The sequence below is a fragment of the Xiphophorus maculatus genome, chromosome 20 (genome assembly GCF_002775205.1).
Source record: "Xiphophorus maculatus strain JP 163 A chromosome 20, X_maculatus-5.0-male, whole genome shotgun sequence".
Lineage (NCBI taxonomy): Eukaryota > Metazoa > Chordata > Actinopteri > Cyprinodontiformes > Poeciliidae > Xiphophorus > Xiphophorus maculatus.
In genome coordinates this window covers 26,485,734-26,504,322 of record NC_036462.1, presented here as the reverse complement: position 1 = coordinate 26,504,322, position 18,589 = coordinate 26,485,734, and the positions used below count along the sequence as shown (strand labels likewise).

The 18,589-nt window shown below is 40.8% G+C and overlaps 1 protein-coding gene across 3 annotated transcripts in view; it reads left to right on the top strand.

Moving 5' to 3' along the window:
• The window catches only part of LOC102222582 (extracellular sulfatase Sulf-2-like), a 56,098-nt gene that overhangs the window by 12,976 nt on the left and 24,533 nt on the right, over window positions 1-18,589 (top strand). The window lies entirely within an intron of this gene.

Here is an 18,589-nt window from a genome sequence, read left to right as displayed (position 1 = left end):
GGCAGGGCGGGTGTAATAGTGTAAGGACATCAATGTTAGGCGGTCACTTCCTGTTACTCTGGACTAGTTTGTGTTGGCCTGTCACATAAAATCTCATAAATTAAAGTTGGTAATTATAATGTGACAAATATGTAAAGGTTCAAGGATCATGAATAGTTTTGTGAGGCTTTTGTGTGTTTTTTCCTCAGAGATGTATCTTCATACCGATTGCTCCCTTCCTACCAGTTGGTGTTTTTCTATCTTAACCCTAAAACTAAATTATGGAATCACAAAGTTTAATTGTGCAACGCTTGTGTCTTTCTAAAGCGGTCTTCGTGTTTTACACCTCCGTGGGTATCGTTCCTCCAGCTGCGGAGAAATATGTCAGATTCTGATTGCTGCTGCTGTTATCGTGGAGTTTACAGATCCCAGAGGAAATAAAACACAAACGCTATCCGCCGCAGTAACTGTCAACACTTTATTTACTGCAGGCGAACAGATTCATCACCTCAGAAACAAACTCGTGCATCATGCTCATTTACTAAAGTTAAAAAAAATCCCTAAACTTTATTGTAGCTGCAGGTTTTTGTTGTTTTGTTTTTTTTGCAAAGTTAGAGACTTTACAAGGTCTCTAACATTGGCGGATTAATGCTACGCCACATGGAGGTGTAGCATTAATCCGCCTCCATGTGTTTACAGTAGACTCTGTAGTTAGCTAATTGACGCAGTGCAGTGCTGCCGGCATCCTGTAACTTACAGGTGCATTTTGCCATGATCAGAGCCATCCTGTGTGAACAGCTGTAAGCCGTAGCTTCTGCTGCGACTTACAGCTGTGACTCATTAGTACCTCAACATCAGCAGTACGTGAAGCTCTAATCAGATCCCCCTTGGATGAACAGACGACCTTCTTTGTGATAGTTTTAGAATATATATGCTCAGCCGAGAAACTTTTCATGACAGAATATTCGATGGAGCTGAACTTTGATTTTTCCATCGCTCGTCTGTGGCACTGGCAGGAGCCGACAGGTAAATGACGGGCCTTTGGTAAGATATTCTCTTTGAGGACTGATCTCCACTTCAAAACCCCCCTCTTTGTGAGGACAGTGTTCACCTCCCTCTCTCTCTGCCTCATCCTTTTGTTGACACGCAGGGCCTTCAGCAGTCTGGGATTAAACACCCGAGTCTTCAAAGTTCAGCTCAGCTCTCGTCTCTCAAACCACTGTCCTCTGCAGAGCGATGCGCTTCTTTCTGCACAAACTTGTGACACCCCTTCCCTGCTCCTTGCAGCGGGTTACGTAAAGCTTTTAGCATCTTGTGAGCGATAAAAGTTTATCTTCCTTTCACATCTCGAGGGACTTTTTTACGATCATGACAGCCGTCGAATGGGGTACGCGATATGCACCCCCGTCGTCCCCGGAGCGTTTTTCTGACCCTCATTTTCCACATCAGTAAAACGGACTCTGCCAGCCCTGCTTTCATGATCCCGTCCTGCCGACTGCCTGCCGATTAAAAGTCAAATATTAAAGTGCTCTGTTGTGAGCTAGGCCTAATTGATTCTTTCCGCCGGGCGCACACAGAATGGGCTGACAGCAGGCGATACCAGGCTTTGTCAACACCGGGCACGCTGCCTGGAGCTTAGGACGGCACCCCAATAAAGACCCCTGTGAGTGTGCCAACCTGCGCGCCACACACTGTGAGGCCGCTCGGCACTTCAGCCGGGCTTTATGGTGACGACACGGAGGCGGCTCATTCTTCTGCTGTGTGTCGGCTTCCGTCAGCAAGCTGGGAAGTCGGCTCTGTATTTGTAAGGAAGCACCGGGCTGTGACGAAAATGTGCGTGTGTGAAAACAATCCTATAGGTCCACTTGCGTAACTGCTCATCTAACTTGAGCGGTCTAGTGGGGCGTGGGGGTCTGAAAGAAGCATTCGTTAAATTGCCTCAAAATGACCTTTTTTCTCTCTCAACTAATTTCCAATGCTCATATGTATTATTTCTGTCAATCCATTCAAAAATGTAATCAGATTAATCACACTCTACTGCTGTGATCAATCACTGTACTTAACTTTGTAAGCTTGAACTGTAAAAATACACGTTTTCAAAATAAGTTTAAGAAAATGTCTTATTGTCTCTAAGTATTTTAGTCTTAAGCCACTTTGTTTCAAACTTAATTTGAAAATGCTAACTATAAACTGGCTATGCTTTGGTGGGAGGGTAATTCACCGCTGCTGTAAGTAGCTAGACTGGTTTTAAAAAAACGTCCGTTGCCAAGGTTTTTAAGTTGAAAATTGCCACTAAGCACACCAGGCTGACTCGCCTCACTCATATTTTCACACGTTTGCGATTCTTATAGTCTTACAATGGCATAAAAAGTCGCATTTGGATGGGGTTACTGGCATATTTTATGTCATTCTAAGTCATAAACCACAGTTTTATGCACAGCTTTTTAACCATACCTCTAGCAAAAGCGGCAATTTGTGTCCCTTATGGCCTTCCATAGTACCTGACCGTGTATCTCCTCTGCAGGAGAGTGTCCTGTAGGTCAAAATAGGTGATGCAATTAATCTGCATTATGCAATATTAACGCATTAAACATTTTAGATTAAGCACATGCGTTAATGTTGACCCCAAACCAACTCAAAGTTTATTTATCGAGCACCTTAAAAACAACCAAAGCCGACTACACTGAGAACAGAACAGTAATTACAGAATGAAGGCTGGCAGAATGCAGCTCGATAAATTAAAAATATCAATATCAGATATAATCATACACGAAATAGTATCGTCACATCATCAGATATCATGACATCGCACGCCAAGTGACATATTGAGGGAAAGGTGGAGTAGCTCCCGGTTGGCCTACCTTCCTAACGGTCTCCTAAAACATGGCGTGAGGCCGAATGATCGCAGCGAAGCGGCGTCCTTCTCCCCGAGATGAAGACACTCCCTCTTCTGTCTGCTTATCCTGTGGATTTACTGGTCGTTTGCCGAGCATCATGAATCGGCTTTGCCGCCCATTTATTTTCATTGCTTTGCTGCTCCACACAGGAGATTGTAACAGTGGTCTTGGCTCTCCGCAGCGTTCATTAAATGCAGACATTCATCCACAGCGTTTTCTCATGAATCTGATTGACCTTTCATGCTCCCTGCAATCCACAGTAAATGGATATAGGTCCCCATTAATCCCTTCATGGTTGAAAAGCTGGCTGTATCTCCGCGTTGTGTTTGGTGCTTTATGTTCCCTCTGAGCTGATGGATGGGTGCAGTAAGAGGGTTTAAAGTTGCACAGGGGGACAGGAGTCAAAGATGTGCGATGGTAGGGGCCGATCACTCATGTCTGGAGAATTGCTCTGGCACGGCACAAGGTTTATGAACTTGATCAGAGGCCTGTTTATTCATTTTTAAGGAGGCGAAACAGAGCGGAGGTAAGGAAAACAAGCAGGATTTTGGCGTCGCCCGGGCGTCTGGAACGCTTTAAAGAGGACCACAGTTCATATCCTTCCACCCGTGGTAATGCAGCATTCAGCGTTTGAGGTTTTCACATCACATCTCGGTGTGACCGATTGCCTGCACAGCCGTGGAATAGTCTTTTTTACTGACAAGCAATCACAATGTCCTCTCCTCCGAGTCTGAGCAGGGTTTCATTTTTACCGTCATCCTGTTACTTCCCTGCTGCAGATCCGGGGTAGTGGGGGGCGTTTCAAGGTCTGAAAGGGGGTCATGATCGCATCGCAACAGTGGCGGGTGATGGAGGGGTGGGGAGAGTGTCTGGCTGCCTTTCTGACAGGAGTCTAATGGAGGGCTAATAGGAAAGACTCAAGTCTGTGGCTTTTATGGCAGCTTGTGGAGGCAGGTGAAAAGGAAGATAAGGGATGCAAAGTTTAAGATCCATTACAGAGGCTGGCTGGTAGTACTGGTGGACTTACTAGACACTCGTCTCGGCTGACATCTTCACGTAGAAGCTGCAGGATAAACTCCAACGTTTTGCTTTTCCTTACAGACTCGTTGGAGGCTGAGTGGAGTTTGTCAGGTGTGCATCTGAAAGGTTGTCAGCTTGTGTTAGAATGAGCTGCTTGCTTGCCATTTGCTTTTATCATCCCTTTTTCTGCAACCTGATCTCACAGGGGAGAAGAAAGCAGGAAAGAAAAATCTCTTGTTCTTTTAGGAAAGCATGACCTCTGTTTTAGTTTTTGTGACGTTAAGAGCAACTTTTTGTTCAACAAACTTTTCCTGGATGTAGGACTTAGTTGTTGAACATGGTTTTTTTTGTGTGTTTTTGATAAAATTTTAATTGCAGTCTTCCCATGAACTGAAAAGTCTGTAATGTATCCGAGTCACTTCAAGTAGGAAGAGATATCTTGTCTCTTTCTACTTCCATTTTTCTACCTGTAAAAAAAAAAAAGCCTTGGCGCCCTTGCACTTAACCCATAGTATATTATTTTATTTTCATTTGTAACATTTTATGAATGAATTATGAAGATATCTATAAAAATGCTCAAGTTTTTTGTTTAATTCAATTAAATTGTATATTTATATCTTTGCGTTGTTGCGTTCTCCGTGTACATGTCTCTATGTTTAGGTATAAAACATGACAGATGAACAAACTAAATAACACTAGATGACCTGCTGCTATTAAATATTATTCTTTGGAGTCATATAATCACATTTCCTAATCCTAACAGTAAACCAGTTGTAGAATATTTTCTGTAAATTGTGTGAAAGTGGATAAAAATCACCCACTTGGTGGATACAAAGTTTCTGGTTTGAAACTGTGAAAATGAAATGATGGGAAATGACAAAAAGTGCAAAATAATCACCAACCGTTTGTAATGTGTCAAAAAGTAACAGAAAAGTACAACCAAAAATAAGAAGCTTCGGTTCAAAACAGATCAACGTGGAACAAGATGGTAATTATTTAGCTTTAGAGTTACGGGATGAGCTAAAGCAGCCAGACCTTTCAGCCTCCTGTTGGGTATGAATGGGTGATGTTGAATCATTGTTTTGTCTTCTAGTTCTTACTCACTGGAGAAATACATTTATAGTTGCATTTCTGTAATAGTTTTTATCGCACTTCCCTCTTTTTAAGTCACACAAGATTTAGTTTTTGTAATATTAAAAGAGCAGAGCCCCATGTGGTAAATGGCCAGAACTTGTGTTGGTGGTGGGCCAGTGTTTAAACTCTGAGCTCTGTGTTGCTCTGTTTTCTTCTAATACTAGATTGTAAATTGGTCCACTATTCGGTTTCATACTCCAAATTAAGTGGTGTCACAGTTATCTTTTTATTATTTGAATAGTTTCTGAGGGATTCAGTTAGCACATTTTCTGCAGCAAGATTAGAAGAGGAGCTAAACTGTGCTGCTGATTTTATGGAAATCAACAGCACAACTGTACTGTTTCTAAATCTGTTAATCTAATTTCTAATCAGGTCCGCAGAAAGCCGTGCTTTGTTTTAGCTTGAAAACCATATTAATTAGAACAGTTTAGCAACAACAAGAAATAGTGACTGCAACAAAGGATGGCTGTTTCTTTTCTCTTTTTTTCTCAGTATGGCTGAGAAATTTATGACACTCTTTTATTGCACATTGACTGAAAGATAAAATCAGGAGTATCTGTAAAAATTACAAAATTGACATTTTTGTTCACAATATAAATATTTGATTTTCTGCTTTATTGTCCGGTTTCTGTGCTCGTGTATCTGGATTCTGTGCGTGAAGGGGTTTGATTTTGGTTTGGGTTTTTTTGCTCATTCTCAGCCAGTGAAACGGATCAGATGGAGGTGAGATCTGCAGGGACAGCCAGGGAGAGCCACCGCTGCTTGATCAATCTGGGCTCTCATTAAAAGGCTGCAAAGCCCTTTGCAATCTGATACAATATCAATATTGTAGCACCACATGAGAGACCTGTTAGGCTAGCTGCTGGCAGCTTTGCTGTCATTACCGAGTGGGCAGCATGCCAGAGACCCCCTTCATGGGCCACTTAGGCTCCCCCGATGGTCCCAAACACCGGTCAGGACAGACAGATAAGATGTCTGGGCAGCTGTCCCAGAGACAAGGGAGGGAGAGATGGATACGGACGTGTACAAGAGCAGAGATGGCATGTGCTCTCTCGCTGTGCCGAGGAAAGCCATCGACTGTGGCTTTAGTTTGTTCAGCTAGATTTAAAAAAAAAACTGTGGTTTCACCTGGAACTTGGTTTTCGTTCCCGTGTGGGGAAGTGGACTTCCCGTAGTTCGCTGTTTGCATTGTGATTCATTACAAGGAGTCACATGTTTTGTGTTTAGACAGAACAAAAAGACAAAGAGTTGGTCTGAAGTATGTCTTCGCAGGGATTCAGAAAATCTGGATTTTTGGCAAAGAAACTGTTGATTCCTGCTGGGAAAACCACAGTTGTTGAATAACTCTCTGTGGTGATTTCTGAGCAAAGCAAATGGAGGAGGGAAGTGGAGGGGGGGATACAAAGTGGCATGCACAGAAAGGCTCTGTAATTCAGATCATTGTGTGTGGGGTCTCCCCTGTGTGCTCCGGCCTTAACCCCCTGTGTGGTTCCAACAGAGGAAGGAGGGATCGGTTTGTGCATCTCTAAACCGTCGGTAATCCGCTGACAAAAGGGCCAGGAGAAAGGCAGCTAGTGAAGTTTAGGGGGGGTGAGGACGGAGAATGGGAGGAGTGAAGAGGTGCAGAAGGAGTTGTTGCCTCTCAAAGTCCCAAGGGTGTGCTCAACATTAGATGAAGATGACTCCCACTGCGCCCACTGAACTCTGCCACCTTTTGGTGGAGCACCATTTATGGTGGTTGAGGTTCGTCCAAGCTGAGGAGGAGAGGGTAAAGAAATAAACACGGGCTAGTGTGAGTCTGAAAGCGTGATAACTTGAGTAAACATACCACGGCTTCACTGTATTGGAGGATTTACACCAAAATTATAAACAAAATGTCTTAACGTGAGCCAGGAAATTTTATTTGAGACAGGAGAAAAATATTCTGCTGCAAAAGCACTGGTTCTTTTCACAATCATAGCATTTTTATACGAAGGCTGAAGCAACATTTGTGAAGACGCATTCTCTGAATCAGTGATGGTTTTCAGGTAGATGTGGCAAGGCAAGTTTATTTGTATATCACATTTCAGCAACAGATAATTCAATGTGCTTTTCTTGATGAAAACAGGAAACAAACCTAGTACCTTTTCTGAAATGTCAACTAAATCATCAAAATAAAATATTGGAATGAAGACCAAAATTAATCTACATTTCAGTTGTTAGTTATCAAAGCCAACGCTAAAAAATTGGTTGTTGCTTGGAATATTAGCTATTTTTACATTGTATAAGTAATTGTTCATAGTTATATGTAGCATTTTGGAGTTTGTAATGCCCTCTGTTTATCATTTTCAGACAGAGGCAGAACAGGCCATTATTTTCTAAACTTCAACAGTAGCAAACGTTAACTGGTGGATCAATTCTTCTGAGATATCACACTAATTTTCTGATCGACTTATGATTTCCTGGTATGACTTGGTGGGAGGAGTTAATTTGTGAATTCCTTTTTATTTTCTAATTTTCTCAGAGACATTAATTGATTGAGAAGATGAACATTTTTAGCTTTTAGTACTAACATCCTAAAATAGTTGCTTATGAGTCATCTAAGAGAAAGAAACATCTTCATACTAATTTGAAGTATGAATGTCCAAATCGTACCTCTGTCTTGTTTTCACCTGGGTACACCCCAAACAGCAAGCATGACAAAAACCCCAGAACTCATCACTTCGTCCACTTCCAGTCGGTGTTTTGATTCCTTTCAGTCATCTGTAATTTATTCAGCATGCGGGAATGGATTTGTTTACAGAAAGCTGAAACTCCTGCTTTCTGTAATCATCATTAAATCAGGGTCATTTGGAGCAGCTCCCATTGCAGGTGCTAATTTGATGAAGTGGGGGGAGAGAGTAAAAAAAATGTTCATGTAATTAAAACACAACAGATAACGGAAAACCTCTAAGCCATGCGGAACAAGATCTAATTTTGCCGTTGTTTGCTCAGATTATGAACTACAGGCAAACTTTAATATTGCGAGTCAATAAAATTCTTCTCAATAGCAATCCATCCACCGCGCTGGTTGTGATCTGTTTTTGGAAACATTTGATTTGTTGCTGGCGTTGCACCTCTGCTGTGTCACGCAGCGGTCATCTCGCCACCCCCGAGGTCTTAATAAGGTAGATGGGTCGGTGGAAGAGGGAGCGCCGTCTGATGGTGTCTGTAATCCAGTTAGTTGTGCTGCGACACAGTAGGGGGGCTTTGATTCTGGTCAATAAGTGCCAATAAGAAACAGTCATCACTCAGCAGGCTGTAGTGCCCACCAGCTTGCTCACTTGTTACAGCTGTCAACCCCCGTTTCAAAGGACGCTGCTTCAGACAGATTGTAAATGACTTTCCCATGCAAATTTGAATAGGACAAGGAAGACGACGACACTTGAGGACTCCAACGTTTCTGAACTGACTGATTTCTCTCCAACATCTGAATAAGCCCGTCCACAGTGCAAACAGCTACGTATTTACAGAACCACCATTGATGGATGCTCAATCTGTCAGTCTTAAATGCTTAGGAGTGAGTCCGGAGGGGGTGTTAAACCCTCAGCAGTGACAATCAGAGCTCTGTTTGGGTTTTCTTGAACACCTCTGTGTTCTCTGTAGGCTCTCATGGGGTGCACCACAAGGCCGCAGCGGAGGAAGGGTGAATACCCCGACCCGAACGTAGACTCTGACTAAAGCTCTCTGGAAAGGAATCCGCGGACCTCCGCTCAGGCCTGACGTGCCGCGCGGTTGCTGCTGGAAACGGAAACGCAGTGCCAAGTGGAAGTGTGTGAATGAAACTTGAAAACGAGAATCTGAAGAGATTAGGACCGCATTCAGCTACCAAAACATCCTCTGTGCTGCACATTTTGACATTGTGTAATCCATAGTGACAAAATAACACGCTCATTAAATGCTCCATCTTTGTCGTAACTTAAGGAGATTAAAAAAAGTATGACAGTAACTCTGTGATGTCGTGATGAAGACTGGACCTTACATTTAGAGAACAATTGAACAATGCGATGTCGTTAATTTTGTTCAGATTCAGAGATAATTAGCGTGGCTGTTCCTCTTCTCTTTCATGTTCTCTTTTGGAGAGAGAGCTTGAAGAATGATGCACACTGTGGGTGTATTCTCGTGTGCGTCAAGTTGCGTGCGTGTGTGTGTGTATTTATAGTCAACAGAGCAGACCAAGGGACTCTGTCAGAGCTCTTTGTTCTCCAGTGAGAACACATCATGACTGGGCCTTTTGTCAGAAGTGACACCACCATCCTACCTCTCTCCTCTTTTCTCTTTCTGCATCACTCTTTGCAACTTGCCGCTAAACCAACCACCTAGTATCCAAGCCCTTTCTGTCCCAGATAAAAACATTTAAACTAAAACATGTCCAGAGATTCTCTGAGCCAGGACTTTTTTCAAAATCCACATTTTGATATTTGGATTTAAATATCTGCCAAGATACCAGTACTGTCCAAGAGGTAAAGCTTAAGGTGGTGGCAAGGAGGCCTTTCAACCTCAATGAGTTGGAACTCCTCACTAAAGATAAGTCATCCAAATACCAGTGGAAACATGCAAATAGCTGCTCAGCAACTATGAGAAGCGCTTAATCGCTGTAAAAAAAAAAAAAAGAAGAAGATGCAAAACAAATAACACTGATTACTTAGAAGAGTATTATTTTTATCATGCTGTTCTTTACAAGAATGTAAAATGAGAAGGCAAGGGAGCACAGTGTATTGTGTGTATTGGGCTTTGTAAAATGTTCTGCTAAGCTGCTGAACTGGTGACAAAATGGCACCGGACCACTGTAATTTAAGGAGCTATGTGCTCATTATTAACTGTCATTAATTATTGATGAGCAGAGCCGACAGCTTGTGTATATGTGAGAAATGACACAATAAAATTAGTTTCCTATTTTAGTGAAACAAAGAGGGGAAAAAACATTTCATGGTGAAATGTTTTAGAAAATGTTTTTACCAGTTATTTGATCAGTTTTAGGTGTTGGAGCCATTAGAATTACTGTCTTTAGCAGCATCTCTGTATTTGTGCAGAGTTGTACTATGTATAATGAAATAATACCACTAGTGATATTTCATTAGCATCATATGAGATTGCTCATATTCTCTACTATAAACTTTAAAGTTCCAGAGTACAATTTGTCTGAGGATGGCCTCCATCAACTTCAAATCCAATCCATGATGTCAGAATCGGTTTCAATTCTGATAATCAAACTGAGCTGGACCCACTTTTCTGCATTATAGACAGTTGGTTCTAGATATAATTTTGCACGAGGATAGATTCTACACCAGGTTTTATGACAGTCAGTGTGGATGTGCACAAAGTTTATTTTTGTGCCATTTTTACAGTTTTCTCTGGAAAATCGCAGATACTGCGAAACATAGAATAAAAAACATGAATTTCCAACACAAATTCTTGGATTTTTTTTTTATTCTTGTTTTTGATATGTACTATTGTTCTAGAACCTTTAATCAATAATGTTTATAAATAGAGGCAACTTCACACTGTGTGTGAAAGAGAGATGTTACTGTTCTAAAGCTCTGGAGTCAAATCGATATTTTCCAACATTTTAAAACATTCCAAAATTAACATTTAAACTCTTAGTTTTCTCATATTAGCAATAACCATGATTAGCACAAAAAGTCAAAAGTATTCTAAACATTTTAGAAGATATAAATATAGTATTTACAAGTTACTTTTGTTTTTGTTTTGTGGGTCATAAGCTGAAAAGTTTTGGCTCTACTCTTTCTCTCTGGATGAACCAAAACTGACTTTTACTTGTCGAATGCATCTCTCATGAGTGATGATTTCTTCTTAAAGTGAGTAAATCTACATTTTCTACAAATCGCTCTCACATCTTCATTAAAAAAGTATTGTCCTACAAATACTTGGGTAAGTGCCTGGGTGATGGCGTTATCTCAGGGTGAGTATTGAGCACTTTGTAGAGAAACTGAAAATTAAACTGGAGTTTTATTATCAAAATATGGCTTGTGTTAATTTATTGACCGAGATAAAACTTATTTATGCTACATTCATGTTTTTATCCACGGTGACGTTATTTTAATGCAGGTCACCTCATCCCCACTTTGTTGATTAATTTGTTTATTATCATGTTTAGTGTTTTATGACATTTTAGTTTGCTAAATTACTACAGGGTGTGCTCTCACTTTATCTGGGTCCCTTCATAACACAGAATTATAACGAATATAAAACGGCAATAATTATATAGTTAGCTTTATATTGTAATAGGTTTTTCCAGACCAAGGCGTTATGCAAACACGAACACATTCCAAAAGCCTTTCGTTCTTTACCTTGAGCCAGCTTCCCATTAGAGACGTAATTACAAGTTAATGAACACATTGAGGCGACGTAGAGCTTAGTGTCTCGCCCCAGGAAGCCTAAATAAGTCAGGAGTAGACCTTCTTTTCCTCTGATTAGAAGGCTATCAGAGGGGATGTACGTGACAGAGAGGGAGAGCTGAGCCAGAGCACGTCACGTCTTCACCCCATTTCCCAGGGCAACTGCATTAATGATGGGTTAAGTGCTAAAATTACACACATTTATATTTTACTTTCAAGAAAGAGCTTTTCACAACACCGTTAAGGTTGCATAAGCCTAATATAAATAAGACAAGACGCAAATACAGAGGCAGAAACGTTTAAGAGCATCTCCAAAGGGTCAGTTTTTATCTACAGTGCTGGTATCTCAGCAGAAATCTCACTCTCACTTTAAAAGTCAGTGCCCTTTTGTGTCTGCATGCTCACAATGAAAATTGCTGTGCAAGAAGTGTCTGTCATCTTAAAATGTCTGCAGAGTGCTGAGCTTATCAGAACCTGAGGGAAATCTAAATTAAATCTTTTGCGGTAAATGAAACTTGCTTCCAAATGAGCTCTTATCTTTCTCAAGTGATCTAGTGAAGTTGGGCAGAGAAGTTTTTGGGAAGCAAAGGCACATTTATCGAAGGAATGTGTATGTAGGTGACATTTTTTTCCATTTTAAGAAAATGAATATGCTTTCACGTATTTTATAATGGATAAAATTATATGTTCTTTTCTTTTTATAGCAGTGGATTGTAGATGTCATGTAAATGGATCAGCAGTAATAAGTGATGAGAAACTCTGTGGATAAAAGGTTTATCTGATATTTGCACAAAGGGTGTGCAGCATTTACCTTGTTTTCAACAGGGGCAATAAATAATAAATGTAAACATTAAAACTGGGAGAACATTTCAACAGGAACAGATCAATGACACGTCTACCTATTTTGAAATGAAGATTAGAGCATTCACACAAACCAGAAGATTCTGACTTTATTACCAAAATAACCCAACGCTAAAGTTTTATGTCCTGTAAAGTAAATTTTCTGACTTATCTTATAACAAAGGAAAGAGTAATAAGCTCTTGATTTTGAGCTTATTTATGTGAAAAGTAGTAACTCAGTGAGATCAAAAAGTCAAATTTCACTGATGAAAAACTAATGAAAGTGAAAATTGATTCATTGTGACTGAGGACCTGTCTGCTAATAGCTTGGAAAATCAAATCTTGATTCTTAATATCATTCTTAATAAGCTGACACTAGAAGGTGTCGTGACTCCATTCATTTTTATTTTTCGGTCTGAATAAAATTAGCATAAATTAAACCATTTTCAATAATTTTCTTATGTATTAGAAACCTAGAATCTTTATCTTTTTAATTGAATGCTTTTTCCTGATGCCTGTTTTTTACACAAATTAAACTTGCTGAACTTACAGTTTAGTCCATGTCTTGGCTCAGCTTTAGTAATGAATTTGTTTTGACGTCGCGTGGACTCTACTAAACTCAGTGGATTTATTGCTTTTCCATTCCCAGTAAACCATGCTCCCCTTCAGTATTTTGAGCACTGCAACAAACTAATAATCGGAGCTTCTTCTAGTAACTACTGCTACCTCCCAGTGGACAAACTCTGTGAGCTGTATCAGCACGAACTGATGACGGTAAGCTGGATCCTGCAGGCTGTGGTGGACCGCCGTTTCTGATAAGCTCAGCTCTCTAAGATAATTAGGCCAGTTTATCACTTTTGACTGGATCCATAAGAAAGTCCCACACAACTGGACTGAGAATGAACTGCTCGCTGCCTTGCTGACAAATTAAACAGATCTGTCTTTGCTGTTTTTGCGTATGATTTTCTTGAGTCAATCCACTTTATCCATAAGATTAACTAGCCTGATTAGAATGACGGGCTTTTACTGGTTATAAAGATTTTTCTGAAACTAGCAGCAGGGCAGAGATTTACTTGTAGATGATGATAAATAAGGCCACAGCTTGCTGCTCTTGCTTTTTGTATCATGAAAAAACTCTCCGTACTGTATTGAGAATCCACACATACATCCTTGTACTTGTGTCAGTCTGAGGACTTTGCATTGATTTTCATTCATTTCTACAGCCTAACCCTGACAGACCTAACCATTTCTAGTTTTTTCTTAACCTTAACCAAAACGTAATTCATCTAAACCTATCACTTGATCCTATCCCTTGTGCCCCTGCAACACCCGTTGGTCTTCATACGTTCAGTAAATATGCCAGAAATTATCCTAAATAGAATACCTAAATAAGTACACACACGTATTGCATTTTTCTGTCTTCACAAGGATTTTGCATTGATTTGCTTTCATGCGTTTCTACAGCCGAACCCCAAAACAGCACTGCCTCTTATGGGCCAAAAAAGGATCAGTGGGTCCTCACAATGTAGTATTTGTTGGCAAAATTGGCCTTACAAGGTGAGAAATGCTAAAACACACACACTCCTCTGAGAAGAAGTTACTCTCGCATAAATGCAAGCCGTTGCTCAATTTGCATCTGAATACCAACTTTTGTTGGAAAATTCAAGGGTCCTTGGAGATTTTGCACATTCAGTTCGGAGCCAGGCATGCCAGTGGGAACAAAGTCACACATTAGCAAAGCCCTGCCAGCCTCAATTATGACCACAGGGACTGGCCTGATAATGTTCGGCCGGTCACATTCAGCTCTGAATGTGTCCATCTAAACTTCCCTGGCCAGTTCCTTCATGTTTTTTTTCTTCCTGCCGTCAGGGAATAGCAGATCGCACATTTCTGTGTCGAGAATGAAGAAGGAGAAATATAGAGGTTCTCTGCTTGTGGATTCTGTTTGATTCTGTTCTGTTTTATATGGAAGCCTTGGTCTTGGTGTCTAGTTTAATGCTGTAGAAAATCCATCTCCAGTGGATGTGCTTGGTCTTTGTACTATAGGCTGTACTCCCAAAGTTTTTTCCTTTTTTTTGTTTTCGCCCACTTTTTTTTTTTTTCTTTCCACTTGTATTTTCTCGATCTTTTTCTGTCTCAGAGCGTTCGAGATGGAGAAGGAGAATCCAGGAGTGTGGTTTTAAGCTTGTGGGCTGCTGGCTCTATATTTTGCATGCATCGTGAGACGCAGCTGATTAAATCGCAAATGCAGAGTGGTTTGCCCTTCTTTAATAAGAAATACACGTGCAATTTGCTGGCTTCCATCGAATGCTGTCTGTCACTTTTGAATCTCGGGGGAGGATTCGAGATTGGGCGAATCAAACTTTCTCTTTCAAAATGCAGGGTGTTTTATTCATGGAAAGAAAATTACATCTGAAAAATCTGGGAAAAATTCACAAGCCGCTCTCCTTCTCCCTTTCGCTCTGTGTCTCAGCTTCCTCGTATGGACTCTGACGCAGATGTGTGTAAAGTAGCTGCGAGTTGATCCGGTGTGTGTTTTCGTCCCTGCACACTTGCTGCTGTCTTACCATCATGCCCATGCTGTGACATGGGCAGCCCTGTTGTCACTGCATTCATAATTTAGTCCTATCAATAAATGATGGACGGCATTAAGTTTTCATCTCATGATGCAGCGCGGCCGTCTCTTAGAGCCTCTTTACAAGCGCATGACTGAAGAGCAAAACTTTCCCTCTGTGTTCTTCCTTCCAAGCATCACTAGGCATTAGTATAACCTCAGATGATCCTTGTTCCTTATCCAAGCTTTTAGAGGCTGATTCTCTCTGATCTCATATTCTGCTATTGCTAACTCCCACAGCCCTTCCTCTCTCCGAGCCTCTGGCTTTTAATGAGTTTTGCTGAGAGATATATTTACTCATGTTGTCTGCTGCTTCTGTCTAAAAGGCAGAAACTCCCCCCCTTTCATTGCGTCCCATCGAGCTGAATCAGCATTGTCGTTTCACAGTTCGGTTAGCGCAAAAAGCTGATGCGGATATAGCTCTGTCAGGGAAAACGAGCTCGAGAATCATCCCAGTTTTCAGGAACGGCTTTATAAATGCTTGAAAACCGTCGCTCTGGTCATGTTGTCAGAAAAGCTTAAGGTGTTGCTGGTCGACAGTGGGAAGATAAATATTACATGTGGCCATGTTTCTCTGGGTTATCACATTTTAAACCTGGCTGTTAAATTACAGCACATATCAGTAACAACAACCAGAGTAAACCCCAGCATATAAGAAAAATCAAAAGAAATGAGACCATAGACTATAAACCTTACTGGAGATGAGGAAAGCTCCAAAAAAGATACGGAAAGCCAAAAAGGTAGCTGAAATTCTTTAGCATTTAGAAAGCAAACACAATGCGCTCCAGTGCAAACTAATGTTTGTTGCACAAGGATGATTGACAGCGCTAAGACCCTCCTCCTGGCTCTGTTTGGTGGGCAGCTCCTGTTTCTGACTAAGAGCTGCCCACAGATTATATGTACCATACTATCATGACATAGTGACCATTTTAACAAATATGTAAAAAAGAAATATTTATATATATATATACTGTATATACTGCAGCTTTAAATGGAAAGAACGTAACTGCACCAAAAAAAAATCCAAAAAACCGACCAGGTTTTCCTCTAAAGCTCTTTCCCAGTGGAGTTGAGAAGAATAATCAGTTTTTATAGTTCCAAGTTTTACTTGCAGGACATCTCGACAAGCTAATGACGTACGGGGAGAATTGGACAAAATCTTCAGAGGAGCTCAGAATGACATCGGGACAATGAAGTTTAAAGGTGTGAAAATGTCAAGATGTCTCTCGTCTCCAACATGTGGGACTGGCAGACGAAGTAGAACTGAGTGAAGGATTAATGGAGCAACGCATTGGGACATTTTTCAACAAATCTGAAGATGAAACAAGGGTGGAGTTTTCGGCAAGACGATAATCTCAAACACACAGCCTTTAAAACTCTCTGCTGGCTTCAGAGAACATAATTAAAGCTGCTGGAAAGGCTCGCACTTGAATTCAATTGGGAAAAAACACTATTTAAGATTTGAAAGCCCACCAGATTAATTCAAATGACTAGTTTTTACACACAGGAGATGGTTTGAAGTTTTTGTTATCAAAAATGTTCAATAATTATTTTCTATGCCATTTGTTTTTGTCACACATAGTTTAAGGACCTTTTTATGTTAATTGTATCGCCATCTGGCCTGAGTTTCATGTCACTATCCTTGTTAGAAATTTTTTTGCTGGGAAAAAAAATGTTGACATGTTCAAAGCTCATTTTCCCCACTGCATACCAGCTGTCCTCCTCTGCATTTCCTTACATCGTTGGAAATGTCGCCCTCGGCACTGTCGGACGTTGTTTTTATCTGCTTCTTTTTGTTTGTTTGTTTGTTTCATGTATCATCTATCGCACAGTTGGATAAACAATTTCTGCTGATAAAAGATAGAGTGGAAAAGCAAAGTGGGAAGAAATAAGTCCATGTGTCAGCTGATAAAAGCCTGAAAATCCAATTACCGCTCAGTATCAGGTGGAAGAAGACGGCTTTCACGGGAGTAAGGCAAGGAAATATTCACAGCCATAAAATGGATGTACTCCCTCATTTACATATGAGGCCATTGATAGATCTTGATAAAAAAAATATCTAAATACTTTCTTTGAAGACGAGAGCTACGGTTTTCCCTATAGAGTGGTGCAGATTTCTGCTTTTTTCTTTTACAGTCCATGGTTTGCCCACATCAGCTTTTTGAAACGACTCAAACAAATATCAAAGGCGAGCACTACGCCTTCCAACGTTCACAAACCACTGAGAACGGAGGAGCCACTGGCGGAGGATGATCTCCACATCGACACAAATCCACCCTCGATTCTCTGTGAACATGTATTCACAGTTAAATGTAAACGGAGCTAGTAAAATGGACATTTTTCATTATTTTTATTTCTTTACTTTAACATTAGATCATCTTTTCTCGCTGGTGCCTTGTTTTTTTTTGTTTTGTTTTTTTTAATCCATCGCTAAAGATGAAAGGAAGATCCAGGCAGGCAGAAAGGATAAAAAAAAAACAAAAACGGGAGCAAGGACATTTCCAAATAGCACATCGCCTCGGGTCAGAGATCAGATGTTCCCCTGGGGAAGAGGCAGCGCATGCCCCGGGTGTTGGAAACCAGAGCAAATATAGCCCTGTCATACATTTTACCTCAGACTCTAATGTACACAGTCACACAGTAGATTTGCATGTGTAGGTGTGTGCGATGCAGAACCACGGAGGACAGGAAGGAGGAGGGAAGAAGATGTTGGTGCAATAGGGAGGTCCTTAATGAGCACAATCCGGACACTATGGAGCAGAAATGGTGTTGGAACGCAGCGCCGCCGCATTCAGAGCGCAATAAATCTGCTGGGATCCTGTGATTAAGCGCAGCAATTTGTCGGAGTGCTGGTGAAGATGTGTGAAAAGCTTTTAAATAAATACATCTTTTATTGAACAGACATTATCTCGCCCTAAAAAAAAAGTAGAAAAATCAACCCTTCATTTGGTATAGGCACATCTGCCTCACTTTTTCCACTTGACGTCCTCCTACAACATTTCTGAAAGGTTGGACCACACTGACGCAGGGATCTTTGATTATTTCTCTAAATTGTTCTCTTGCATGCTCTCTTCTTTTAGCTAACCCCTGTGGGATTTAGATCTGGATACTTACAGTATATGCATGGAAGAAGGATGACTTTGTCTCTAAATCATTTATACGCCCTTATTCTGCTGAAAGATCAGTTTTAGACTCGTTTTTAGTTTATTGCCAGAATCCACCAGATTTGAATTTGGTGTTTTTAAATCGCTTATGAAGCCGTTCACTTTAGCAAGGTTTCCAGGGTGTTTTCAAGAGAAACAAGCCATCACCACCACACACCCTCTACCGTGCCTAACAGCGAACCTGACTATGATTCACCCTTTGTTTCCTGAAAAACGCCCCTGGAGTGTTTAGTCACTGAAAGGTTCAACGTCAGTCTCATTTGGCCACAGCACATGGCTCCAGTTAAAGCCTAGATTTATCCATCTAGACACAGAAGCTGTTAAAGCATCTGCCATTTTTTTCTTCCAGATAAAAAAGTGCCCAACTGAAATCCTTTCCTTTTTTCAGTGTGTTGTGTAAAGCGAAAGACAGCATATGGCTATTGATTTGAAATAGGGAGATACCTGATGTTCACAGTATCAAACTGGTGGATACACCTGAGCACCTGGCTTCCAAAATGTCTACCGCTGGTTGCTATGGAGATTTTGATACCCACCAATATGCTACTAACCACTCCCAAATCC